The 27,851-nt window shown below is 44.0% G+C and overlaps 1 protein-coding gene across 1 annotated transcript in view; it reads right to left on the reverse strand.

Annotated features, from left to right (window-relative positions):
• The window catches only part of SGSM3 (small G protein signaling modulator 3), a 160,162-nt gene extending 132,646 nt beyond the window's left edge, over positions 1-27,516 (reverse strand). The window contains 2 exon segments of the mRNA XM_030210556.1: positions 26,764-26,872; positions 27,465-27,516. The gene's annotated coding sequence lies outside the window, so the exon portion shown is untranslated.
• Between the last annotated feature and the right edge of the window lie 335 nt (positions 27,517-27,851).

A 27,851-nucleotide genomic window follows, 5' to 3' on the forward strand; every position in this document is an offset into this window, starting at 1 on the left:
GGCGAGTTGAGTTCATGCCAAAGAGCTCAATTTTTGTCTCATCTGACCACAGCACCTTCTCCCAATCACTCTCGGCATCATCCAGGTGTTCACTGGCAAACTTCAGACGGGCCGTCACATGTGCCTTCCGGAGCAGGGGGACCTTGCGGGCACTGCAGGATTGCAATCCGTTATGTCGTAATGTGTTACCAATGGTTTTCGTGGTGACAGTGGTCCCAGCTGCCTTGAGATCATTGACAAGTTCCCCCCTTGTAGTTGTAGGCTGATTTCTAACCTTCCTCATGATCAAGGATACCCCACGAGGTGAGATTTTGCGTGGAGCCCCAGATCTTTGTCGATTGACAGTCATTTTGTACTTCTTCCATTTTCTTACTATGGCACCAACAGTTGTCTCCTTCTCGCCCAGCGTCTTACTGATGGTTTTGTAGCCCATTCCAGCCTTGTGCAGGTGTATGATCTTGTCCCTGACATCCTTAGACAGCTCCTTGCTCTTGGCCATTTTGTAGAGGTTAGAGTCTGACTGATTCACTGAGTCTGTGGACAGGTGTCTTTCATACAGGTGACCATTGCCGACAGCTGTCTGTCATGCAGGTAACGAGTTGATTTGGAGCATCTACCTGGTCTGTAGGGGCCAGATCTCTTACTGGTTGGTGGGGGATCAAATACTTATTTCCCTCTGCAGAATGCAAATAAATTCATATACTTTCCACAATGTGATTTTCCGGATTTAATTTGTGATGTGCTATCTCTCACTGTTACCAATAACCTACCCTTCAATTATGGGCTGCTCATGTCTTTGTCAGTGGGCAAACTTACAAAATCAGCAAGGGATCAAATACTTATTTCCACCACTGTATGTATAGGGCTGTGTTATAGACACTCTTCCTCTTATAGACATGCCACTGAAATGGTACAATGGTACGCTCTTGCACACACATTCTCTTAGGGGTGGGAGAGAAGGAGACTGGGGGGGGGGGGAAGAGAGAGAGAGAGAGGGGGGGAGGAGGACATTGGATCTATTTGGAGGGTTGGTATTTTGAGAGAAGGACATAACCTAGCTACTCTGATAAAGAATATGAAGATGTTGATAAGTTCTAAATTATGGAGGAAATCAAATTTCTGTCAGTGAATGCAAAGGGGTTGAATATGACTACTAAGCACCAATTGTTATTTAAGGAGGTGCTTCATCTACAGGTGGATGCCTTATTTATACAAAAAAAAAAAACCTCTCATATAACCCCTCATGAATGGGTGATGCATCATAAAAAAATATGCAGGAGTTTATTTGGCTTCTAACAGACTTTGACAAAAGACAAAAGGAGTGGGAATTTTGCTGACACAGGATAAATCCTGGCAAGTTCAAAAGACATTAGCAGATAAAGAAGGCAGATATCCCTGTACAAAACAGCTCACTGCAAATTAGCAAATTATGGGTGAATATCTATTCAACTAGACTTGATATAACCAACCAATTTCAAAGAGACTTGCAGTACTAATTATGAATATTTGTATGACATTCCTCCATCCTCTTTTACAAAGCCGCGCTAGAGGCCTCCGGTGCAGTAATGACGACTCAGCCCATTCAAAGTGAATGGGCTGTGTAGGCATTGCGCCATGGCTTTGTAAAAGGAAGGAATTGTTTGATGTAGGTTCCACCCCTGTTCACGCCTCTCCTCTTGTATCTGTGTTATTATTTTGGAGAAAAATAAAAATAAAACACGTGAAAATAAAAGTATAATTTGAGCCAATGCCATCAGGTTTTGGTGAATTTTTTTTTTAAAGAACTTTAAAATAATAAAAAAAGGCATTTTTTTCTCATTCTTTTGAGGGTCTCTTTTCTACTGCTTCATACAATAAACCTTTTGTTCTTAACTTTCCCATTCCATGGAAATTGTTTCCATCTGCTATTTTACTGAAGCCTGCTAGATATCTGCATGTTAGTATCATCCCTCTCCTATACCTCTCCTTTCTTCTAAAGCACATAAGCCCAATTTTTAAAACTACCTGTACAGATACCAAGTGCTAGTACCCACACAGTGCTGACTGGGCCCAACTATTACATTTTCAGCAGAATTATCTAGATAACATTGCTGAAAATATTTACACAACATTCCAACTCCAGCGAGCTACGGCTGCATAAGAGGCTACGTTGCCCCGACTGGGGGCCACCAGTAGAAGGGAGACCGCGCCCAGACATCCATTTGGGGCCTGAAGGTAACAGAAAGGCCCACAGCGACTGCAATATAAAGCAGCAGATGAAAACTCTCAGGATGATTTTTCTCCCAAACAATTGAGGAAACAACAGCTGATTAATGGAAACAGAAATGTGAATACCACCACAGGCAACAATGGCAGGACTGTGCCAAAAGTCACCCTTGACTCTGAAAAACGAATAAGGGCTCTCCACAGAACACAGTCAGGATTTCAAATTAGCGATGGAACCAAGCAAAAATGCCAAGCTGGAGTCACGCTGACCATGCAGAGATGGAGCAAGTTCGAGCATGAAGCACACAGAAGAATTCCAATGTAAGACAGGGCGAATCCTGTTGCATGATAAGGCTGAGGCCCAGGACAGGGTAAGGCTGGGGCAGCGCCCCAGGCTCAGAGCCCAGCAGAACTCTTTAGACAGAGGATGAGCTGAAATATGACGCTCCACACAGAAAAGGATGATATGTGCACTACAGAACACCAGAGGTGTGCTTCACAGCTAGAACAGATTCCCCAACAAAGTGGGAAAGTCACAGATAAAAAGGACGAGACCAAACCAATATGGAACAGCGTTGAAGCTGTTGTGCATGTTCAGAGACAGGTGCACTTCCACCTTCATGAATGGCACAGTGCTCCTCATCCAGAAATGCAGCTCTGTCCAGATCCAGAGACAGAGCTGCACCTCAGAGCCAGGCAAGGAGCACTGCTCCATATTTAGAGATGGAACTGAACTACATCCAGAGAGGGAGCTCTGGACAACTTCAAGGATGAAGCTATGAGGTATAACCAGAGGAAGAAGGCAATCCACTTCCTGCAATGAAACCTTGCCTTGCGCTCAGAGGTGGAGTTGGGCATATCTGCAGAAGAGCTATGCCCCAAACCCAGGAGAAAGCTGTGTCCCACAGACAGAGATGGAGCCAACTGTACTGGAGTGATACAAAAGAAACAGATGAAGCCATGCTCCGCACCCTGGATAGTACTACAATCTATATTGTGATAAGATGGGAGAATTCAAGCCAGGCAGGATCAGTTGCGAGGCCAAACTACACATCCCAGAAGGTAGTGGGAAAGGGAAGCAAGAAGGTGAATTCAAAAACCTGTCAGGGACTTCACATTGGGGAGGTGGAGGGAAAGAATGGAGGGAGCAGCAGCTATGGCGCTCAATGACCAGGAGGGGGAGCAGTAATGGAAAGACTCAATTCCCCTGGGTCAAAATCAATACAAGATGCCCTCCACCTGGGAGGCAGAGGGGGAAGCTAACCGACAGGCTGGGAAGGAGCCAGAGTTAATGGAGTGTTTGGAGGAAGGAGAAGGAGAGAGTACAGGATTGCCAGGTTTGGAGGAGCAGGTGGATATAGACTGTGATTGTACTCTGGTGGAGGGCTGCAGGGGTTTGAAGGCAGTGGGTGGTCAAAGGAGTCAAGTTGCTGTGTAGAGGGAGGTGTACTGTCATCCTGCAACCACTCAAGAGAAAAAAAACTTTAAAACTGGAAACCAGGAGGTTTGAACTTTGGGGGAACTGACATTTACACGGGGAGTTTTCTTTTGCTATGATTCTTTTTGGAACTGCACAGGACATTGCCTAAGTAAACTGAGTTGTGAAGAGGGGGGGAGGGGAGAATAAACAGCCTTGAACTAATAGCTGTGTTGCCTTGAGAGACTTTGTGTATGGACTGCTGGAGGGAGGTACTGGATTGCCAAAAACCTGGTTACCCGCAGACCAGACAGGAGAATCGTTAGGAAGTTGGCCACCACCCCAGAGGGATTGCTACCAGGTTATTATAATATTCATAGATGGAGCCAGGTTAGCGACAAAGCCGCACCGCAGCCACTAGGCACAGATGGTCGTGTTCCGAATCAAGATTAGTCCTGTGTTCTACACACAAAAAAGGAGGGGTTTGCTCCCCATTCAGATACAGAGCCATTTCAACTGACAGAGAAGAAACTGGAAATGACATCCCGAGACAGAACCGAACTGAGACTGGGCGCAGCGAAGCAACAGCCATGAAAGAGTTGAATTCTGCCGATACCATACAGCTACGAGCTAGCTAAGCAGCCGTAGCCGTGAGCTGAGCTGAAGCTATCACTGTGAGGCAAAGGCCAACCATGCCCACAGGAACTGCCGAAGGGCAACACAGCTGAAGCAGCTAACAGCAAAGGAGTGCCTGTAGAAACAAAAAGACACAACCACACCACCTGCCCAGTAAAGAAAGAGCACTTGAGACAGCAAACAACCTGACAGTGAGGCCAGGTAGGCTGCATAGTCCCCAACAAGGGAGTCCCGGAACAGTGGCCATGACCAATGTAGGCACCACAAACTGTCTTCCACCAATCAGCAAAACACAGAAGGCTGCAACCTGCCAGGTGCCCAGGGAGCACCCCACCCGGCACTTACTCCAAACTGCAAGACTATAGCGGCCTGAAGACCAATAGTGCAAGTGCTAAATAATCAGAAGGCAATCATCCAAGCCAGAACGGTCCCACGGTGACTAAAGGCACAGAGAGCTGTGAGGTGAAAATGCCACCGTACGCTGAAATCGAAGTCCAGGAATGAAGTCGGAAGCAAGGCTGACAATGCTGCAAGAGAATGAAAAACAGGCCAGACAACTGGGAGTCTAAGGCTCCTGACACCGCATGGGATCACGGCTTTAGAGAGGCCATGCCAGGATGACCGATATGCCCCGAAGGCGGCCGCTATGAAGTGAAGGAAAAGACCGAGAGGCGCATGACAATGTGACAAGGAAACAAGGTAGGTTGGATGGACCCTCATCTGCCTTTATAGGACAGATTTCCTCTAGTAGGTGTGGTTGCAAGGACTAAACATAATACTGAAGATGGGATCTCATCAGAGATCAGTACAGAAGTAACATTTCATCCAAGCATACAACAGTCTTTCCCAACTACCGTGTCACACTGACAGGCTACCTCAAGATCAGAGATGATAAAACCACCCCCAAATCTCTTTCCTAGTTGCTGTCTGCTCATTTTGTCCCAAAATGGTATCTGGCCGTTGGAACGCTATACCCCAAAGCATAGTTTTGAATAATAATTTTAAAAGAATAATCAAATACTTGACCAGCCTTCCAAATTTTTTTTTTTATATTTGTAAAGTTTATTGAAATATATCTCAAACAGCAGTACAAATCGAAACCATTTTGTACAATAACCATCCAATATTCTCCGAACCCATCCTTGGGAATTGTACATGGAAACTTGAATGTATAACAAAATCTCTTTTCATTCCCCCCCCCCCCCGTTCCACCCTTTAATTGTCCCTTTCTTCCCCCCTCCCTCTCCCTCCCCCTCAAACCTCCCCCCATCTATTCGTGCCTAAATATCTGTTCCAAATGCTTCCATTCCTCTGCTTCAGAACTGTACCTTCCCCTTCGTTTATCTGTTAATTCCTCCAACATGGAAATTCCTCTAATTCTCCCAATCCAATTCTTCACCATGGGCCCACCCTCCTGGTTCCAAATTTTTGTTAAAAATTCAGCTTATTCATCCACTGATGCAGGCTGTCACCTCACCCGCAAACAACCATCTTACTTTCTATAAGGGTAAGTGGTTACTCCCGCCGGAATTCTGTGCGCAAGATTCAGCCTTTTTGCACAGAATCGAGCCCCTTTAGCCCATGGTGAAGGAAGGAGTAAAGGTGTCTGGCTGGCTGCTCTCCCTGGGCATCACTCCCTTGTGGTCTAGTGGCCCTGTAGAGGGCAAGAAAGAGTCAGGTTCTTTCCTGCCCTGAAGAAGTACTTTGATGCAACGCCTAGCTCTCTGATAAGTGCAGAGGCTGTGAAAAAAATGGATGCATGTGGGGGGAGGGGGCTGGAAAAAATCCATGAATGGTGTGTGGGTGTGGGGGGCTGGGAAAAAAACAATATGGATGTGGTGGGGGGCTGGAAAAAAAAACTATGGATGTGGTGGGGGGCTGGAAAAAAAACTATGGATGGTGAGTGCAAGGGGGCTGGAAAAAAACTATGGATGGTGTGCGAGTGCAGGGAAGGGGGCTGGAAGAAAGGTGGATGCTATATGGGTGCTGGGAAAAAATGGATGATATCTATGTACAAGGAGGAGGCTGTAATATTGAAATTATGGCAAATACTTGCAGAATGTGCACAGAATTTTGAATTTTTTTGGCGCAGAATTCCGGTAGGAGTAACAGTGGTGTGGAAAAATTAAAGACACCAAAAGCACTAAAAATGCTGTAGCACAATAGTGGTCACTGCACAGAGGCTGTCCGATTTTCCCAGCTGTGACCGACATATGTGGGGCTTCTTAACAGCTGTACCTACAATCCCTCATCGACAGCAGGGGGTCCTACTAGATCTGGATTTCCACTTTCCTTGATTGTACATTGCATGAAGTGTTCCAAGAAAAGCATGCATGCCAGACACCAGAGGCTGAGGCTCCTCGTGCAGGCCGGAGAACATGTACCTTCTCAGCTCTCTAAAACCAGGTGCCTTAGTGGCGGTGTGGGTAAACCCAAGTGCCAGGCTCGGGACTTCAAGCTCTCACAGGCTCCCTGTCAGCTTACAAGAGCCTTTCCCTGCTTATTAGGTAAGGTTCTCTAGTTGCTGCTTCCCTCCTATCCTTTCTCACGGCCAGTCAGCGAGGAGAGGCACATCCTGGAGATCTGGTTTCTCCCTGTCAATATTTACTTTCATTCCACAGGCTCTGCCTTTTCTAACTACTCTATTAATCACAGCTGCTGCTTCACAACAATCAGAAACCTCCAAACCAAGTTGGAAATAGCAAGGCCGGGAAACAGTATCTCACCCTAAAAAGGCCTTTAGCCTTCAATTTAAGAACCACAGTACGTTTTTTACAAAACAACATTCATGCAGCCAGGACAATGACTGCAAATATGGATAGATTCTGGATAACTATAACCGTTGGGTATAGGGGACTTCACATTTTTATATAGTTGAGCGTGGACTGACTGCACTAGTCCAGAAGAGCAGAGGCAACCTCATAGTTTTGAGCAGCTGCCTCCAGGATTACAAGGGTTGCCTGGGGTTGACTATTAAAATGAGCTCAAATCAGCAGTTTGTAGTCAACTGGGGATTTCAGGTACATCCTAAAGGCATTATTTATTACTTATTAGGATTTATTTACCGCCTTTTTGAAGGAATTCACTCAAGGCGGTGCACAGTAAGAATAAATCAAACATGAGCAATAGACAATTACAGCAGTAAAAATATTCAAACAATACAATACAAAGTATGGCATAGTTAGCTTGGCAGAGTTTTAAAGGGAGTTAGACGGTTTCCTAAAGGACAAGTCCATAAACCACTACTAAATGGACTTGGGAAAAATCCACAATTCCAGGAATAACATGTATAGAATGTTTGTACGTTTGGGAAGCTTGCCAGGTGCCCTTGGCCTGGATTGGCCGCTGTCGTGGACAGGATGCTGGGCTCGATGGACCCTGTCTTTTCCCAGTGTGGCATTACTTATGTACAATGTCAACACAATACGTAATAAAACATTTTAACAGACAGCATAGGGTATAAGCAAAGATGGAACATATAGATAGGTGAGAGGAGTTAGAAAATAAGGGGACTAATTTAAAGAAAGTTGTACATGATGTCAGAGAAGTGATTAAATATTATCTCAGCTAGGGTAGGAGTGGATAAACATGTTCAAGTTATTAAGAGGGTCATTACATTACATCTAAAGTAATCAGTCTGATATTCTAAGCCTAGTTTCCTCTAGGAAAATTGCCTTATAAGATTAGGATATCTGTTTTGGTATCTGACCCCCCCCTTAATAACTTGAACAATTCATCCAATTTCATTCTCATGTCTGTCATAGACACTAAAGCAGCAAGCAACCCCAGTTCACATTTTTCGTTTCACCCTGATGCTCCTGGAACTTGAAATAAAAGGAGGGATTCCCTGTAGGGAAATGGACAGGTTCAGTACTTGAGGCTGGGAATCCAAAGACCAGGACTCAAATGCTCCTTCTCCTTCTAACACTCTCTATGACCTTGAGAAAATCATTTCCATCTCCCAATGCTTCAGGCACCTACTAAATCAGAAGCTCTTGGGCAGCAGCACTGGGCACTGCTGGGCAGTAGAGCCTGGTTTCTGATCCTTTATACTGGTCCAGGATTGGGGAAACTGTATGAGGCGGTGATCAATGCTCCTGGGGAGGAAGGAGGGCTGGCTGGTACTCCACAGTGACATTTATCAGGCTCTGGAGGAAACCACATTTTGTGGCCCTGGGCCAAGGAAATGTCACTACAGTGGCTAGGTCAAGGTGATATATGGTTATAAAACAAGGGAATTTCCCCAGGTAGACATGAAGAAATTATGATAGTGCCACAGCCTGATGGAGGCTGGCTCCAATGGAGCTGATGAAAAATGCCAGACCAAAATAAAGATGGATGAATTCTAATAAATACAAATGTGAATGTTCTGACACAAACTTAAATTTGTATGTAATTTCCTGCACAGCACCATAGTTTATTGTACTGAATAAATGCCTAAGCAAACAATTGTAGCTGTCATCGCATAAGAACGTCTTAGTCCACCAAGTTTACCCCCTTGTTTCCCAATGCTGGTATATTTAAATCACCTAAAGCAGTAGTTCCCAAACTTTTTTTTAGTTCACGGCACCGTTCGTGTCCAAGCAAGTTTTCACAGCACTACCCCCCCCCCCCCCCAACACACACACACAGGTCCTCCATCGTTTTCTCTGCCACAAATATAACAGTGCTAGAGTGTCCCTATAACCAGCCCCTCCAAATGATACACTGATTACGATTATAACAAATTACTACTCTACCTATGAAACATTATTCCATTATTATACTTCCTCTGTGTATATCTGTATGCTGCACAGCCAGCATGTCTGAAAATATAGTGAGATTAAATAAAAAATGCTACCAGCAATAAAGAATGACAACGTGGATGCAGCAGCTCATAGGTTTGCTTGCTTTGTTGTAAGTGGGAAGGGGAAACAGCGATTTTTTAATTCATCCTGTCTCCTGTTTTCATCCAACCTCCTTGGCAGCAAAAGAGAGTCCCGAAGGCCATCTGCTTTGTATCCGCAGTGACCGTGACAAAAAAAAAAAAAGGCAAGCACGGGGCCACAACAACCTTCAGACATGCACTGTCAGCTCTGTTGGTTCTCAGTCCCTGCTGACTTCAACTTCCAGTTCCAGGGGCAGAGGACCGGCAGACTGACAGCACATGCTTGGCACATACTTGAAGACTGCTGCAGCCCTGTGCTTTTTTTGTTGTTTTGCTGTCGCTGCTGTCTGCAGTAGTGGTTCGGGTGGTGGCAGGAGGCAGGTCAGGATTTTCCGCGGCACCCCAGAGAGTTTGCTGTGGCGCACCAGGGTGCTGCAGCGCATAGTTTGGGAACCGCTGCACTAAAGTAAAACTTTTTCTACTTTTATAGCCAGGACTGCTAAGCCCCTATAGGCAGTTTTCCCTACACTTTACAGGACCCCAAGGTATTATGCATTGGCTGCAGCATGTGCTTTCACAGCCCCTTGTGGGCCTGACGTGATTGATTGAAGAGACTGCTTCTCCCCATGGGGGCACTTCCCATACGTGTGTGTTTGGGATGCACAAGGGCCCTGGGCTTCCTTTAATACATGAGGACATGAGTCAATTTTAGCAAGCAATGGAAAAGGCGTTGGTACTCAGTGCCAAGTACCCCCTGAAAAAAAGACCCGAGAGTAGCCAAACTTATGGGGTTACATGGGGGGATAACTCTAGGATAGTGCAGGAGATCAAAGAGTTTCTGGAAACACCAGTCATGCTCTGGAGAAGGACTTGTTGCCAGAGGACTGGAGAAGGGCACGTGTTGTCCCTCTTGATAGAAGTTACAAGACAGGAAGTTGGTACCTACACTGAGCAATTAATGGCATCACTACCAAAGGAAATGGTCCTTTAGATTGTAAGCTCTTCCGAGCAGGGACCGTCCTTATTGTTAATTTGTACAGCGCTGCGTAACCCTAGTAGCGCTCTAGAAATGTTAAGTAGTAGTAGTAGTAGAATACCCTCCCGATGGAGATAGTAGAGATAAAAATGGTGACGGAATTCAAAAAGGCATGAGATGAACACAGAGGATCTGTAATTAGAAAATGATGGTATAATGGCTGCATGTGTGTGTATGTCCAAGTGACACTTAGATGGCGACTCCAGCTGTGAAAACTAATTCCGGTGCCAGGCAGACTTTGTATGTCTGTATTCTGTATATGGCAATCCAGTTTAGGATGGTCTGGAAAGGGCTTCAACAGCAACTTCAGTAGCTGGAACCGAGGACGGTGCTAGGCAGACTTTTACAGTCTGCGTCCCACAAATGACAAGATGGATTCAGATAGGCTGGAGTGGGTTTATAAGGACAGGGCCGGGCAGACTTCTATGGTCTATGAATCCAGAACACCAAAGAAAGACCATGATCATGTATATAATATCACGTTCATTGTTTATTTAATCATGAATTGGTAACGAGTGTGACTGGTTGAACAGACTAGATGGACCGTTCAGGCCTTATCTGCCGTCACTTACTATGTTATTATGAAAGAACAGTTGTGTTTTGAATTCAGCAGTCACAGGGTCTAAAGCAGCACAGTTTTTACTAGACTAGAAAGATCACATTAAACAGATAGGTTAATTCATGTGATTGAGGGGGTAATTTTATAAAGAAAGCATTACTATTTATGCACATAAATGTTCAGAATATTAACATATACATGTGTGTGTGTGTGTGTGTGGGCACATAGGACCGCAAATACCAGATATGCCTCTAAGCTCTATTCTGTAAATACACACAACTCCTAAATAGCACATATTTTACAGATGAATATGCACATGGGCAGATTCTGGATGACAAAACAAAAACAAGTGGAAACTATAAAAACTTTCTTCTGCAAAGAAAAGCTGAGATGGTAAAATGTGAGGAGCAACCACAATCTTTACAAATTCAAAATTTCAAAAATGGAGGAAAAAGACCTCAGGTGGCTGTGATCGTGAACAAAAGAGATCAACACCGATCTCACACAGAAATGCAGGTACTTTTTCAAGCACAGCATCATTCATTGGTCAAAAAAACCTCCTTCAAAGTCCCAAAATTACTGTTATTGTTTTTCAATGTTGCTCCCTTCACGTTACAATTTGTCTTCATGGTAAATTCTCTTGAATCAATTTAAATGTTTTTACTTTTTTGTTATTATTTTATATATGAAGCATAAAATCAAACACTTACCCCCCTGTTTACTAAACCACGCAGCAATGCCAACACTGTCCAAAGTGAATGGGCTGTGTCAGAATTAGCGCATGGCAGCCACTTCTTCATTTAAGTCCTACAGTGATTCAGCCAAATACCACAATTAACAATGTTCTCTGGGAGGGGCAAGCAATGAGACAATGTGAAATAAAATCCAGGTTTTGCTAGAAATCTAATTTTTCTCCTTTAAAACCAAATAATCCCAATACATTTAGCAGTTTCTTTAATCCCAATGGTTAGCATCACAATAAATATTGCAGTTTCTTTAATGTAATCTCTAATTACAAATTAGACCAGTTGAAGATTAAAGCTACTCTCTTTATCTAGGCCTGGCAATGGAAAATAAAGTTTGCAGAGCCTGAAGCCAGAAAGTTGAGAAACTGAGAATAAAATATCATAAAAACACTTAGCAGTATTATGGTTCAGGTCCATTACATGGAATGCTTCAAGCAGTCTGTGTTTCCCTATGTAGAAACAAGCCCCCTTCCTCCTGCTGTGCTGGTGATTACCTCCCAGTGAGTCATAGAAATCCTCTATTAAAAAGTTCTCTAGGAAGGGCAAGGAATGACACAGTTGGATTAACAATCTAATTCAGTTTGATACAACAATCAAATTCAGCTAGAAACTCACTTTTCTCCTTTAAATCTAAATATTCTCAAGAGTTATAGCAGTTTCATCAAGGTAAAAGTAAGCCTAAAGCTGTTTTTTTTACCTAGGACTGACAATCAAAACATATAAACGGCAAGTGACCGACTCACCTGCAAATGCGCAGTAGAGGTCGAACGCTGAGAGTGTAGAAGTCCAAGCCCCGCCTCCACCAGCAGTACAGCCCAATAGGGAGGAGGGCTTGGACATGAGCGTGGAAATCGGAGGAGGAGGGAGCAGGGAGGGAAGGAGGGGGCGTAACTGAGGGAAACAGACGCTGGGGGGAGGGCAGGGGAGAGAGCAGGGTTGGTGGACGGGGGGGGGGGGGGGGGGGGGGGGGGAAGAGGCCATAGGAAAACAAAAAACTAGCCCGTTGTTACGGGCTTAACGGCTAGTACAAAATAAACCTGGCAGAGTTAATTCACAGTATAGTAGTCAAACTTAGAATACTACAGCAAGAGTTAGCAGTAGAGAATGACACGGGGATGGGGAACCGCAGTAACCGTGGGGATGGGGACGGGGACAAACTTTGTCCCCGTGTCATTTTCTACTTTGAAGCCTGTTAATGAACTGGACTGTTATTTATGTTTAAGTGATGCCTACAAAGATATTTTGATTTTTTGGAAAAACAAGCATACACACTGGCCACAACTAGCAAAATTTGCATGGGAGATCCTGTACATCCTGCTACTAGCACATCTTCTAAGAAGACAACTTCTATTCCAGAAAGTACTGTGAAGATAGGGAGAGCTAGATTGAATCCTGAGATTGTTGATGATTTTCTTATTTATCCACAGATTAAAAAAAGATTAACAGTGCTTTATAGGGCATATTTTCCCTCTAGGGCATATAGAACGGGTTGTATTTTATACCCCTGGACATTTTACAGTGTGAATTAGGATTCCTTGGTGTAGTAGAAATCACCTATTGTTGGGGTTGGAAGGGTAGAGGGTGGTGGTGGGAAGGAGGGTTATTATAGCTGCTCATTGTTATTATTGTTCTCTATTTGTAATTTATACACAACAGTTGCACAGCATATTGTTCCTTTTTATACTTTAATAAAAAGATCAAACATAAATGGCGAGTGACCGACTCACTCGCAAATGCGCAGTAGAGACTTCCCTCTCTGTCCCGCCCCCGCGTCAATACGTGATGACGGGGGGGGGGGGGGGCGGCACAGAGAGGGAAACTGCGCCGCCGAGGTTGCTGCCGCCACCCCTCCACCCGGCCCCTCTCTTCCCTTCTGAACTTACACATCCATTCGCCGAACGCAGCAACGCACATCAAGCTGAGCTGCACTGAGCCCTTCCTTCTTTGCCTGTGGCCCCGCCCTCCTGTGACGTAATGTCAGTGAGGGCGGGACACACACAGGCAGAGAAGGAAAGGGGCAGCTCAGCTGATGTTGCGTTGCTGCGTTCGGCGAATGGATGTGTAAGTTCAGAAGTAAAGAGAGGGCCCCGGGCCAGGTGGAGGGGTGGCGGCGACTTCGAGGGGGGGGAAGCGGTGGCGAACTTCGCGGGGGGGAGGGGAGCGGTGGTGACCGCGGGGGTAGGAAAACCTCATACTAGCCCGTTTTTACGGGCTCAACGGCTAGTTTATATATAAAATCATAAGTGTTCAAGGCTTCCTCGTAGATAAGGACAGAGCCCAAAGGGACAGGGCGGTGTCATTCTCTAGTTAGCAGGGTGAAGGACAAGAAACAGTTTAAAAAGCCTATCCTCTCTAATAAATCAGAGAAAGGCAGAAAGGGAGAGAAAGATTTTTTTTTCTTTTTGGGGGGTCTGGGTTAGAAGACAGAGAAGTACACCACAATACAGATTCACTAAGCAATAAAGCCTAGAGAATAGATATAGCAGGTAACTACAGAAAGTGATAAATTGAGAATAAAATATCATAAAACACTTAGCAGTATTATGGTTCAGGTCCAGCCAGAGGCTTTTCTTCAGCTTGTTCCACCCCCAAGGGTGGGACAGGCTGAAGAAAGGTCTCCACGATTGGTGAAGCAGCCTGCTTTTTCTGACAGTCCTGGCCCGGCACTACATCGCGTGGGGAGCAAGGATGTTGGATAAAAACAGGAGACGGGGTGCCACTAAAAAGTTGAAGCCAATTAGGTAAGTCTCTGTTTCCCCTTTCCCATGTAGCCGTCATTCTGCATATATTCAACGCAAACAAACCAATGAGTTGCTTCACCCATGTTGTTCTTTATTGTTGGTCGCATTTTTATTTAATCTCACTTACATTTTCAAACATGCCAGCTTGCGGCGGTTATAATAACGGAATAACTTTCATAGGTAGAGTTGTAATTTGTTATAAATTGCAATCAGTGTGTCATTTGGAAGGCTGGTTATAGGGACACCCTAGAACGGTTATATTTGTGCAGAGATTTTTTTTTCTTCTGGTAAATAAGGGGTCACTAAAATAGACATCATTGTTAAGAAATCAGGTGCTCAACATTCATGAGTTTCTACTTATTTTACCTATTTATGACATTTTTATACCCCACATTAAAACATGAATTAGGTTGAAACCTGGGAGCATTAGAATCTTTTTCCTTTGCCTACATCAAAAAAGGTGGCATGTGGGAACTTGCTCCTTTTATTTTGTGGATTGCCAGTGGTATATTATAAAAAGCACTTGCCTTTTTTTTTTATTACTACTATTTCACAGAAAGGTATGAATAATGAGGAAGGACTTCCTTAATGAGGAAGTTCTGTCCAGAATCAGTGTAAATGTGCCAACATTGTCCAGTTCAGCACACTATTAGTCGCCAAGTTCATACAAATTTAATTATGTTCAGTGGAAAAAATAAATCTGTTGGCTCAGGCTGCTTGCTATGTGAATATCAATCACTGTTTCATTATTGCTACACCACGTATTATATTATAAGCATTTGCTTTTAAACTTTGATTATTTTAATTTGTTTATCCAGACCTTACATGCACATGGTTTTGCTTTTTAAATCCAAAGGTGAATCCTAAGGATTAGGTATAAACTGTGTTTCTGATTTTACAAGTTTTGGAGTGCTTTGGGCCCTGCTGATCTGTACATCTGTCTGAAATTTGGAAGCTAGAAATTATAAAATAAAACAAAATGTTGCATGTCCTCTGTAGAAGCTGTTTACTTTTGAAATGTGCACATCACTGGAGTTACGTGATGCAGTGGCGTAGCTACGTGGGGCCTGAGGGGGCCTGGGCCCCGTAGATTTCAGTGGGGGACCCCCCTCCCGGCGAACCCGCCCCCGCCGCCGCCTACCTTCCGTTTTGCTGGCGGTGGACCCCCACTCCCCGCCAGCCGACGTCCTCTCCCGTAGAACGCAGCGGCACTGGCACTGGCAGAGAAAAGTCTTCTTCCTTGCATGCTGACGTCCTGCAAGTTGTACGTGCAGGACGGCAGCATGCAAGGAAGAAGACTTTTCTCTTGCCAGTGCCGCTGCGTTCTACGGGAAAGGGACGTCGGCTGGCGGGGAGTGGGGTTCCACCGCCAGCAAAACGGAAGGTAGGCGGCGGTGGGGGCAGGTTCGCAGCGGGAGGGGGGTCGGCAGAAGACGGGGGGGCGACAATGGCGGCGGGAGGGGGGCGGTGGCAGGGGGGGGCTAAAATGTGCCCCCTCCCCTCAAGCTGTGACCCCCTCCCACGCAAGTCTGGCTACGGCCCCTGACGTGATGTACTAAAAGATTTGTGCTTAAAGACTGCAGGAAGTTTAGGGAATTAGAAGACTATAGGGAGTGGAGGAGTGGCCTAGTGCTTAGGGTGGTGGACTCTGGTCCTGAGGAAACTGAGTTTGATTCCCACTTCAGGCACAGGCAGCTCCTTGTGACGCTGGGCAAGTCACTTAACCCCTCCATTGCCCCAGATACAAATAAGTACCTGTATATGTAAGCCGCATTGAGCCTGCCATGAGGTGGGAAAAGCGCGGGGCACAAATGTAACTAAATAAAATAAATATTTATGATACTTTGTGCCTTTGGAGGGCAATTTGCCCAGATGTCTGCTACTGGTACAAAAACCAGTGGGGGCTTGTTAGTTATAGTCCTTAAAATAGTTTTAAATGGAAAATACTTTGAAGATTGCCCAAGAAGCAAGGTACTCACTAGGGCAGTACCAAATATTTGCGAGAAGTCCCAGCATGCTGCTCAGAGCCAGTGGAGAGCGGGCAGCAGTCCAGTTATTTGGCTGGTGGAGCTTGGCATCCCTGCCAGCAAAGGGTATGCCTAGGGTGCCCGCATGGGGGTGGAGGGAGAGAGATATGAGCTTCCCCCCTCCCCCAACACCACAACAAATTGCAGGGCTGGCTACACCCGGAGAGCCTGTAAAAGATTTTCCCAGTACACCACTGAGTCCAGCATATGGAATTGTGTTGTGCACATACATGCTATTATGGCACCAAGTACTCATATGCAAATGCCCACTTAACTTATAGTGTGTATCTGAAGGGGACACAGGTGTGGCTCGCACTTACACCCGTAAATTACATAATACTAAGCTGCATGTGTCCCTGCTGCACTTAATGGAGATGAAGTGGAGTGAAAGATGTACAGCTAGAGGCCGATGCACTGAAAAAGGAGACAGGCATCAAAATCTGAGTGACTAGAAGCAAAAAACCCCTAATTCTATAAAAGTTAGCAAAAATCGCACGTGTAAATTTAGGCACACGGTCGATGTAAAGGAGCAAATTAAATAACGATCCAATTAGTGCCAACTGGCTTAACAAGCAATTATTGGCACTAATTAGATTTAATTGGGACTTGTGTGCCTAACATTACAACAGCACGAAAAGAGCGCAGAAATGGGTAGGTCATGGGTTTTTCGGGGCAGATCGGGGTGTGGGTTTTGAGGGCACCCAGTCATAATAGCCCTGACAAAATAGACCCAACAAAAAAGTCCTGACAAAACAGCTTTGTAACAAAATAGCCCTTGACAAAATGGCCCCTCCCACAAAACAACCTTGGCAAAATAGCCTCTACACACAACAGCTCCCTAAGAAAAAATAAACACATCACAAAAAATATAATAAACTACAACTGAAATCTTCACTGATAAAGAAGGGCATTTTCAAAAGAAACATCCAAGTTGCGATTTGGACGTTTTTCAAAACCGTCAAAATCTAGGGGCGGGGAAACCCATATTTTCAAAAAAAGATGGACATCCATCTTTCGTTTCGGAAAATACCAACAGAGACGTCCAAATCCTTAAATTTGGACGTCCTTGGATCTGGAAGTTTCTTACTTTTGGCAATTTTCAAAACTAAAGACGTCCGTGTCAAAATTGTCCAAATGCAAACCATTGAACATGGGAGGAGCCAGCATTTATAGTGCACTGGTCCCCCTGACATACCAGGACACCAACCGGGCACCTAGGGGGCACTGCAGTGGACTTCATAAATTGCTCCCAGGAACATAGCTCCCTTACCTTGTGTGCTGAGCCCCCCAAAACCCACTACACACAACTGTATACCACTACCATAGCCCTTACGGGTGAAGGGGGCACCTATATGGGTACAGTGGGTTTGTGGTGGGTTTGGAGAGCTCGCTGTTTCCTCCCACAAATTTAAATGTACGGGGGTATGGGCCTGGGTCCACTTGTCTGAAGTGCACTGCAGTACCCACTAAAACTGCTCCTGGGACCTTCATGCGCTGTCATGAACCACAGGTATGACATCTGAGGCTGCATAGAGGCTGGCACAAATATTTTTAAAGATGTTTTTTGAGGGTGGGAGGGGGTTAGTGACCACTGGGGGAGTAACGGGAGGTCATCCCCGATTCCCTCCGGTGGTCATCTGGTCATTTTGGGCAACTTTTTGTGCCTTTTTGTAAAAAAAAAAAAAAAAAAACACATCCAGGTGAAAATGTCCAAGTGTTCGTCAGGGATGTCCTTGCTTTTTTCGATTATGGGTCAAAGACGTCCAAGTGTTAGGCACACCCAAGTCCCGCCTTCGCTAAGCCTCCGATACACCCCCTTGAAATTTGGACATCCTTGTGACGGACTACAATTGGAGACGTCCAAGATTGGGTTTCGATTATACCGATTTTGGACATCTCTGTGAGAAGGACGTCCATCTTCCGTTTTATGTCGAAAGACAGACTTCCTTCTCTGTCGAAAATGAGCCTGAAAGGCTCCTACCAGCATTCAATTGCATAAAAGTATATATAAATAACATTCTATAGCTACAAACTGGTAGTCGTGATCTTTTCTGCTATTTAAAGAAACTATTCTTCCATCTGAATCAACATGCTAATTAAAGAAAAAAAAACAATAGTCATCATTTTCAAGTCTTACCAACCTTATCCTGTTTGGCAATGTAAGATATTAGGAAAAAATGCAGTCCCCTATCTGGCCTTTTGTTGGGGGTGCCTAAACTTGTCAAGGGTTATATGTGGGCAGGCGTTTTGATAGTGGTTGTTATATAGGGACTATTATGTCGGAGCTTTTTTTGTTTGGAGTTTTTTTGTTGGGCCTATTTTGACCAGGTACCGGTTTTGAGTTATGCATGTAATTGTAGAATATGGGTGCTCTAAGCGTAAATTTAGGTGCAAGCATTTGCCCCATGTTTTCACTGCTGCAAATGGCAGCCCCTATATTTACTTAAACGTTATTCTATAAACCTTGCCAAACTTTAAGCGTAGAATACAGAATATCGCTTAAGCCAATTTTTTAGGCACCATTTACAGAATTCACCCCTATGCACTTGCACTAGCTCTACGGCTGATGTTAAGCACAAGCACCTAAATTTTAAGCATGTTGATAGCCGGTTACTCTATTCTATGACGGAACCTAAGCACCTAAGTTCATTTATAGAACAGGCTCCTACCGCATGCCCAGTTAAAAATTAACCATTTAGGGGGTAATTTATATAAGGCCGCCTCCGCCTAGTCCCTAACCTGACTCATTATACAGATAGCATCTTGGCCATTTATTTAAACTGCTTGATTTTATCCACATGAATTTTTAAAATATACAGATAGGAGAGTTAGGACATATGGCAGCCAACACATACGTCCACTGAAGATCACCTCGTAAAATGATCGTAGAAGATCAAAATGGCATTACCAGATATAGATTAAAACAGTGAGACTTCAGGAAGCAGGTTTCAGTGGACACTGGAAAGCCATGAACTTGAGTTTTAAGAAGTACATGGCCCAGGTGATACAGGCAGATTTGCATAAGATTTAGGCTGCTTTGGCAGTTAAAATATTTGATCTGTCCTGGCAATCTGAGGATGGTGGTACAATCTCTAGCTTCATCAGGTTTGCCTACTGCAAAGGGTTGTGCATAGGCCTTACGCACAAATGCATTCACTTGTTACGACTGTTTCAGATTGGAACCATTCAGCTGCTTAAGGGATGGGGGTCAACACAAACACATTTCCCCTATTTAGAGGGACTGTATTGGCAGCCTGTGAATTTCAGGATTAATATTTTGCTTTTTTTTGGTTGTGCTTCAGAAGGTATTTGTAAATTGGTTAAGGAATACCACCAGCCAAGGAGATAATGGAAGTGGCCATTAGAGGGCTTGAAATTTGCTGTAAATAAGGAGGTAAACTAAAGATTACTCAGTTGACTGCCTTTTCTTGAATAGCCCCTCAGTTACTTGGGGGGGGGGGGGGAGTCCATGGGCCTGAACCCTGGCTCTCTCAAGTGCCCAGTAATTCCTTTGATTGCTACTCACAGGTGTTGTGGTCTCTGTCTCATTTTCCTGGTTCTCTCCTTGCTCCCATGTCCTGAAACCAGCTGATAACGAGTAGTGTTAGCGACATAATGGGAAAGCAGGCACTTCTCTAAATCTGCTCTTCCTGCTGCCCATGTCGCCACCATTTCCTTAAAAGCTCTTCAAACCACACAGTGCTCTGTAGAAAGCTATGGAGCAGCTAATCAACTGTATGAGAAGAGGAGGAACTGTGAGCAGCAAGAGTGAATTAAAAAAAGAAAAAGCACTGGGCCCATCCTGCTGTAAGCTGAGATTTATTTATTTATTTCAGGGTGTTTGTTCTACTGCTCTTCATTCATCATATCAGAGCAGTTTACAAAGGAGTCCTTTTACTAAGCTGCGTTACATGTTAACACACACAATGCAGCAAAAAATGGACTACCGTGGGAAGTACTACAGCTTCACACAATAGTTTCTGAATGCGCAAACACTAACCATACTCTAATTTTTTTTTTTTTTTGGGTGGGGGGGAGAGTGGGCATTTCAGCATAAAGTTTTGAGTATAATTCATCAAGTAATATACGGTAAAATCTGGTATTTTAGCCAAGTTTTCACTCTGTCTACATTGGGAAAGTCTTTAAGATCAGATTTCTCAAAATGTCTGAGTTTGTAATTGGGGTTCTTCAGCACATTGTGTCTTTACTCAGGTTTCTGCTTTTTCTATTGCAGGAACATTAATGTGGAATGCCTTGCCAAGTCAGCTTCGCTTAATTACTAGTTTCCAGCAATTTAAGAAATTATTAAACACACAGCTTTTTGTTAAAGCATACTATTGATATAGTGGAGTTTTGGAAGTTATGACAGCAAAACCTTATGTTTTGGATTATGTTAATAGTATTTTATATTATATTTTTGTTAATTGATAATGTTTTGTTTTACATTGATATTTATGTTTTTATAGCAACTGCCTAATTTATAGGCGGGTTAGAAGTGTTTAAAATAAATAACCAGTTAGCACATCTACATTACTGCGTGCCAACTGGTTAGATCATGGATAACGCAGGAGCTCAAGAAACAAGCAGGAGTCCAGAACAGTGTAGCTTCATGCGTTTTGTTGTTTGACAAGCAATGATATTTGACATACCATTTTTTTCAAGGACATCTTAAGCTTTTTTTTTTTTTTTTATAAGCACAAAAAAGTGGTAGGCAACAGGTCAGTGGCGTAGCCAGTCTTGACAGTTTGGGGGGGCCCAGACTTAACATGAGGGGGCACTAGGTATATAGGAGTGCTTGGTATGCTCCTAAATAACACCTTAGTGTGCACTTGATGACAGATTTCTAAGTAAACAGTCTATCCTGTATCAAACATAAACCCCATAAATACTTACAGAAACTTTGGGCTCCTTTTACAAAACCACGGCAGGGATTACCAGCATAGCAAATGCGAGAAAGCCCATTCAATTCCTTTGTGTTTTCATCGCATTTGCCATGTAGTAATCGCTACTGCAGCTTTGTAATAGGAGCCTTTTGGAAATACTGACATTTTAAAATAAATGTGCTTTATCCTGTAACTTAAAACTTTGCCATTACAGTACATAAGTACATAAGTATTGCCATACTGGGAAAGACCAAAGGTCCATCGAGTCCAGCATCCTGTTTCCAACAGTGGCCAATCCAGGTCACAAATACCCGGCAAGATCCCAAAAATGTACAAAACATGGTGAACATCTCAAAAAGCATCACAATATCCTGCAAAATAATTACCACAATGGTACATATCCTTCAACTGCTTTATGACAAATATAAACACCTCAATAACAATAAGCTGTACAGTTTAAATATGTAGCCTAAAATCTAATATAAAAAATACTGATCCCTAACACTGACTATCACACTGTTAATTTAAACATATATTTGACATCCACAAAAACCCCCATAGCGCCTCCTCTAAGAATGGATGCAGAGCCAGGAACTTGCCATACCAAAAAAAAAAAAAAAGTTGATTTTGGTGTAATCTCAGTAAAAACATAGATCCTTTCCAGTCTGAAGCATGCTATGAAGTACCTGTAATATGAAGCCTACAAAAATCACTCAGGGCCTATAGAGCTAATCTACTTTACCATAATACCACTAACTTACAGAAGTAACACAACAAGGACCCTACCTAGGATAATTCAACACAATAAATATTGCAGTTGGAGCTAGAACATCAATACACCTATTGGCTTAAATAGAAAATCCATGCAAACAGACTACCTGGCTTCAGTCACAAACACTGAACACAAATAGACCCTTGCCAGGTACAAAATAAGTAACCACAACTTAAAATATGGATGTGTAGACTAAAGCCCAAGAAGCCACCCTCTGCAGGCAGTGCAACACTAGAGAAAGAAACAGAAACAGTATCTTGCATGCTTCAAACTATTTAAAAAAAAAAACCCAATGTAAATTTACTGTGAAACTGATATTTTCCATTCACTGAATTAAGAATAAAAGTCTTCTTTCTACCTTTGGTTGTTTTGGTGTTTTTTTCCAATCATGTTTGTCCCAGTGTCCAGTTTCTGCTTTCCTTAACTTTCTTTACAAGATCTCCAGTCCATCTCCTACTTTTTCTCTCCCTTCCTGTCTTCTTCACTTCTTCTCCTATATCCATCTCTAACTTTGATCTTTTCCCTTCAGCTTTCCTTCTTTCCTTTCTCTCAATCTGCTCCGACTTCATTTGTAGTATTCAATCTCCTTTATTCAACCACATCTACCTACAGCTTTTCATGTCCCTCACCCCAATCATCCCATTCTTCATCCTGTTATTCCTGTGTTTTTTGTTAATTCTCCCCTCTTCCAGCACCCTCTCTTTCTATTTCCTCCTTTCTATACAGCACCCTCTCTCCCTATTTTCACTCCTCTGACCAGTATATTCTCTTTCTCTCACCCTCTTCTGTCCAGCATATCCTCCTTCCCTTACTTCAATCCAGCATCCCTCCATGTCAGCTTCTCCATTATATCATTATTCCTCCCATGTCCAGCATATCCCCTCTTTGTCCCCATCCCCATACAATGTCTAGCACCCCTCATCATTTTCTTACCTCCCCATTTCCAGCATCTCCCCTGTCTTCTTACTCACCCTATGTCCAGCATCTTTCAATATCCCTTTTTCCTCCCAGCATTGTCCCTGTGTGTCCTTATCCCCTTTCTGTCCAGCATTGTCCCTTTGTGTCCCTGTATCTATGCTCCCTCAATGACCAGAATCTCGCTTCTCTGTCTCCCTGACACTCTCTTTTCTCTTCCCTTCCTCCTACATCCCCTACTGGGGCCAATATGTCTGGCTCTCAATTCCTACCATCCATTCACAGTCCAGTGTCTCTCCCCCTTTCCCCGAGTCCAGTCTCCCTTCTTCCCTCCTGCCAGCTAATCCACATCTAACACTCCCTTCTCCCCCCCAATCCAGCCCCTCTTCCTCTCTGTCCATCCTCCCCCCCCCCCCCCAAATATCCAGCACAGCGGGACCTGTACCTCTCTCCCTCCATCCTGTAGATCCTCCTCCTGCCCTCCATTCCCCCCTACCCACATGGTTCCATCACCTCTCTCCTCCCAAGGTCCAGCAGAACAGTTACCGCCATCTTTCTCCTTTTCTCACCCCCCCCCCCCCCCCCCCATCCGGCTTCCAGCATCTCTCCCTTTTCCTTGCTCCTCACAGTCCGATTATCTCTTGCACTTGCATTGATCGCTGCCGGTAGCGGCACTGCAGCCAGCAATACAGCACGTCTGCCTCTGAGCCTGCGGACTTCCCTGCTACATGTCCCGCCTCCTCTGGTACAACTTCCTGTTCCGCATAGGCGGGACGTGTGGCAGGGAAGTCAAGGCTCTGAGGCAGACTATTGTAATCGCGTGCAGTGCTGCTACCAACAATGATCAACGCTAGAGAGGTTGAGATGCGCGATGTCAATGGGGAGGGGGAAAGGAAAAACACTAGACAGAAGCAGCCTCAGGTCCCCAGTGCCAGCCCGTTACCAAGAGTTTAGCACCACAAAGGGAAGGCAGGAGGAGCGAGCCAGCTGGGTACAGGCTTAGAGTGTGCAGACACCGCTAGGGGATCGGTAACGCACAGCCCATCCAGGGATCCCGATCCGGAGGCAGGCAGGGCACCTGACTGGGGGGGCCTTAGTAGAGATTGAGGGGGCCCGGGCCCCCAAGGCCCCGTAGCTATGCCCCTGCAACAGGTATTTGTTAACCAATTTATTTAGTATCATAACATTTATATTCAAGGGTGAATTGTTTATACTATATCACCCATTTGTTATTTTTGGCATGCGGGAAGAAGATTTATGGCGGCTAATTAATAAGTTCAGGTTCTATGAACCACAGGGCTGACTCTCTAAACTGAATATCTTCTCGTCCTTCACCATCAATCATCAATTTGAGTTTTGTGAACACATTATCGGAGCTTAGCTTTTTTAAAATCAATAAGATACAGAGGTAGTATAAATTTGACTCATTACACTGAATCACAGACTGCCTAAACAGCCATATTTTCACCCCTATTTTAAATTTTCAATAAGATACTTCTTTACACAGTTCTGAGGAAAGAGTTCCAAAGTGCTGGAACCACACAGCTAAATGCCATATGACATGACACATCCAACCATAGCTCTTATGAGATGGTACCACTAAATATTCTCCTTGGACAATCTTAAGGTACAGAGATATAATGGGATGCTGGTGTAATAGGCTCTATGAGCCAGTACCAAGATCTTAAACTTAATGCGCTTCCTTAAAGGTAAATCAATGCAGTAGTAACATGTTCACTAAAGCTATCAGTGTTAAAGAAGTCTAACAGCTGCGTGAGATTAGATGGCTGATATTTGGAAGGGGGGGGAGCACACAAATATACACTGACTCCCTGACACTGGAGAGACCGAGTCCTCTTTTCCAGTTGAAGAGCTCTAACCTAGTTAGCCCTTTCTTTATACAGAAACTGTTCCATCCCCTTTATTATTTTTGTTTGCCCTTGTTTTCTAATTCCATATATATTTTTTTTTAGATGGGGTGACTGGAACTGCATGCAATACTCAATGTGCAGTCAAACCATGGATCAGTACAACAGTGTTATCATATTTTCCACCCCTTTCTGAATAATTCATACTATTCTATTTGCTGCCACCACATACTGAGCTAAGGATGTCAATGACTCCTCTAAAATCCTTTTCCTGGTTGGCAACTCCTACTACGGAATCCTGCTCAATTATTTTCCCTATATGCATCACTGTTCACTACTTGTACACACAAGAACATAAGAGTAGCCATACTGGGTCAGACCAATGGTCCATCTAGCCCAGTAACCTGTTTCTAACAGTGGCCAAGCCAGGTCACAAGTTACCTGGCAAAAGCCCAGATCATGGCAACATCCATGCTACAAATCCCAGGCAAGCAGTTTACTTACCCATCTCTGTCTCAATAGCAGACTATGGACTTTTCACCAGGAAATTGTCCAAATCTTTTTAAACCCAGATATGCTAACCGCTGTTATTACAATCCTCTGGCAAAGAGTTCCAGAGTCCAACCACTCATTGAGTGAAAAAAATATTGCCTCCTATTCATTTTAAACTTTAATCAGTCATTTAAACACCCAGCCCCCAGTCTCACCAAGAGCCACCGCAACTCCTCACAATCTACTTGAGATTAAATTTTATACAGCACTGTCACCCAGATTCTACTATATCATGCTGAAATTTCCGTGTGGAAATCGAAGCGTATTCCATAATAATGTGCATAACCTAATTGGTTAACAAGCCAGTGTTAATTGCCAATTAATAAGCAGGACACTAATTGGCATTATCAGTATAACGTGCTACATGTAAATTCTAAGTCGGATAGTTTGAAAAGTGGGCATGGAATGGGCGGGTTGTAGACATTTCTATCATCAAGGCATATTGTTATATAATACACCCAGTCCGCAACCTAATTTAGACATCAGCATTTATACCAGGTTTTACTTGGTGTAACTGTCTATGACTAAATGTAGTCATGCGGACTGCCATTCAGCATATTCTATAAACCATGCGGAAATTTAGGCTTATTCAATAAAGTATGCCTAAACTAAGGCCTACTTTATAGAATGTGCTTAGGCAAATTTCATTTTGGCGCCAAATTTTTAGGCACAATATATAAAATCTAGTCCTGTATGTGCAAAGCACTATACATTTGGAGTGCAGCTCAAGGTTGAAATGTTCATTCTCTGTGCATTAACATCTTTCCTGGTGCCCAATCAGGTCAGTGAGAAGGGAATCTGACAGCCGTATGATGTGAACTCTTCAGCTATTAAGACTATTTTATTTCATATAGGACACCCCAGCTGGGATTTTTGAACAGGTAGTTTAGCAAGTGAAATCCTCTAAAAAGCAGTGACTATTCTCCAGAGTCATTCAGCTCCCACACAATTGCAATAATTTAAATTTGCAGAGCACTTTTTGCCCATGCAATCTCTCACAAGCACAGATAGAGATTTATAAGGTGGAGGGCCTGGCCACACGTCTAGTACCCCATGAATGCTTCCTGAGAACGAACAGTATTAGGGCTGCGACCCAATCAGAGACAGGTAGAACAGGAACAAACACTCAGAGTCACAGAAGGTCAGTGGGGTAAGTAGGTTTAAATCCATGTACCTAGGTGTTGCTGTTTTCCTACTGTAATCCTCTAACCCGCACCTCCTCCTCACTGTACATCATATGAATAAAGCAGGTAGCTGAGCAAACACCGTAGATTCAAACCCTTCACCCTGAAACATGGGTGTGAGAAGGGTGTGTTTAACAGTTCTGTGGTCCATTGTCAAAAAAAAAACATCTAATACCCCTTCCATTGCCCTCACTTTTTGTAAATACATTAAGGCATTCATTTTCAAAGCACTTCAAAGTTCCATAGGTTACTATGGGCTTATTTTCAAAGTACTAAGGACTTCAAAGTTCCATAGTTACTATATCTCACAATCTCACAATTAAGGGAAAAAAACATAAGAAAAATCACCCCTTACCTCAATAGAAGCAGCATCAAATGCATGGGCAGCAGTGAACAAACTTGGATTCAATAAGGATCTTCCCCTCCCTCCCAGAAGCAGCAGACAGGTAGTCTATGACTAAAACCTACATAAGGCAAAAAAAAAAAAAAAAAAGCGAAAGAAATGTGACTTATTTTATGCATAATATCAAGTTGAGCGAGTCACAAAAGAAAGAGCAGCAGAGAGAAGTACATCAGCCTCATCTATAATTCCCCAGGTCGCAAATCAAAGGCAGAGGCAAAGAGCTAGGATAACTGGAAGAGGAAGGGTGACTGCAACATTTACATTAAACGAAAGACAGAGAATATTGAAGAAAATATCATTAAGCGCAAAAAAAATGAGAAAAAGAACCATGCCTGAAAATGATTAAGATGAAAAACAAGACTGAAGGAAATGAAAAAGGAAAGACAGTGAGTAGGAGGCAAGCGGCTTAGCCCTCCATACATCAAATTTGACTACAATTCATTTTTGCAACGCTGTCCTGAGGAGACTGCGTCAGAAGCCCGTGAGTCACTGGCTGCAGCTACTGGGCACCTGCTCTTCCTTCCCCATCTCTTAGTGGGCAGCTCAGTTGCTCCCCACAGGACATCGCACTGTACGCGTCAATACTGGGTGCCCAAAAATATGGCCTTGTCTCTCTCTAAATTTGCTTCTACCCCTCCGTTCCCTTCCCTCACACTTGCCCTCCTCATGCAGTTTCCTTTCAGCTCCAGAACTGTCAGCGCGGGGTGGGGGGGGGGTGGCGGAAAAAAAAATCCAAAACAAAACTAAAGGAAAGTGCAGCCGACACAGAGCCTCCCGTGCTGTAGCTCTCAGTCTCAGGCCCTGCCGCTGCCGGTCACCTGTTGGTCCTCCCACAGCAGCAGGAAGCGTGCGTCAGAGGGGGCGGGGACCGAGAGCGGCAAAGCTTCAATCACCGGCTGCTGCTCATTCTTTTAATTGTTTGGTTTGGAACGGGTTCTTTTGTTTTTCACAGTGGTAGTCCAGGAGGGAAAGAGGAGGGTGGACTACCCCGGGAGGGGGGGAGGGCAAAAAAGGGTGATACTGAATGGGAAGGGGAGATG

The sequence above is a fragment of the Microcaecilia unicolor genome, chromosome 1, assembly GCF_901765095.1.
Source record: "Microcaecilia unicolor chromosome 1, aMicUni1.1, whole genome shotgun sequence".
Classification (NCBI taxonomy): Eukaryota; Metazoa; Chordata; class Amphibia; order Gymnophiona; family Siphonopidae; genus Microcaecilia; species Microcaecilia unicolor.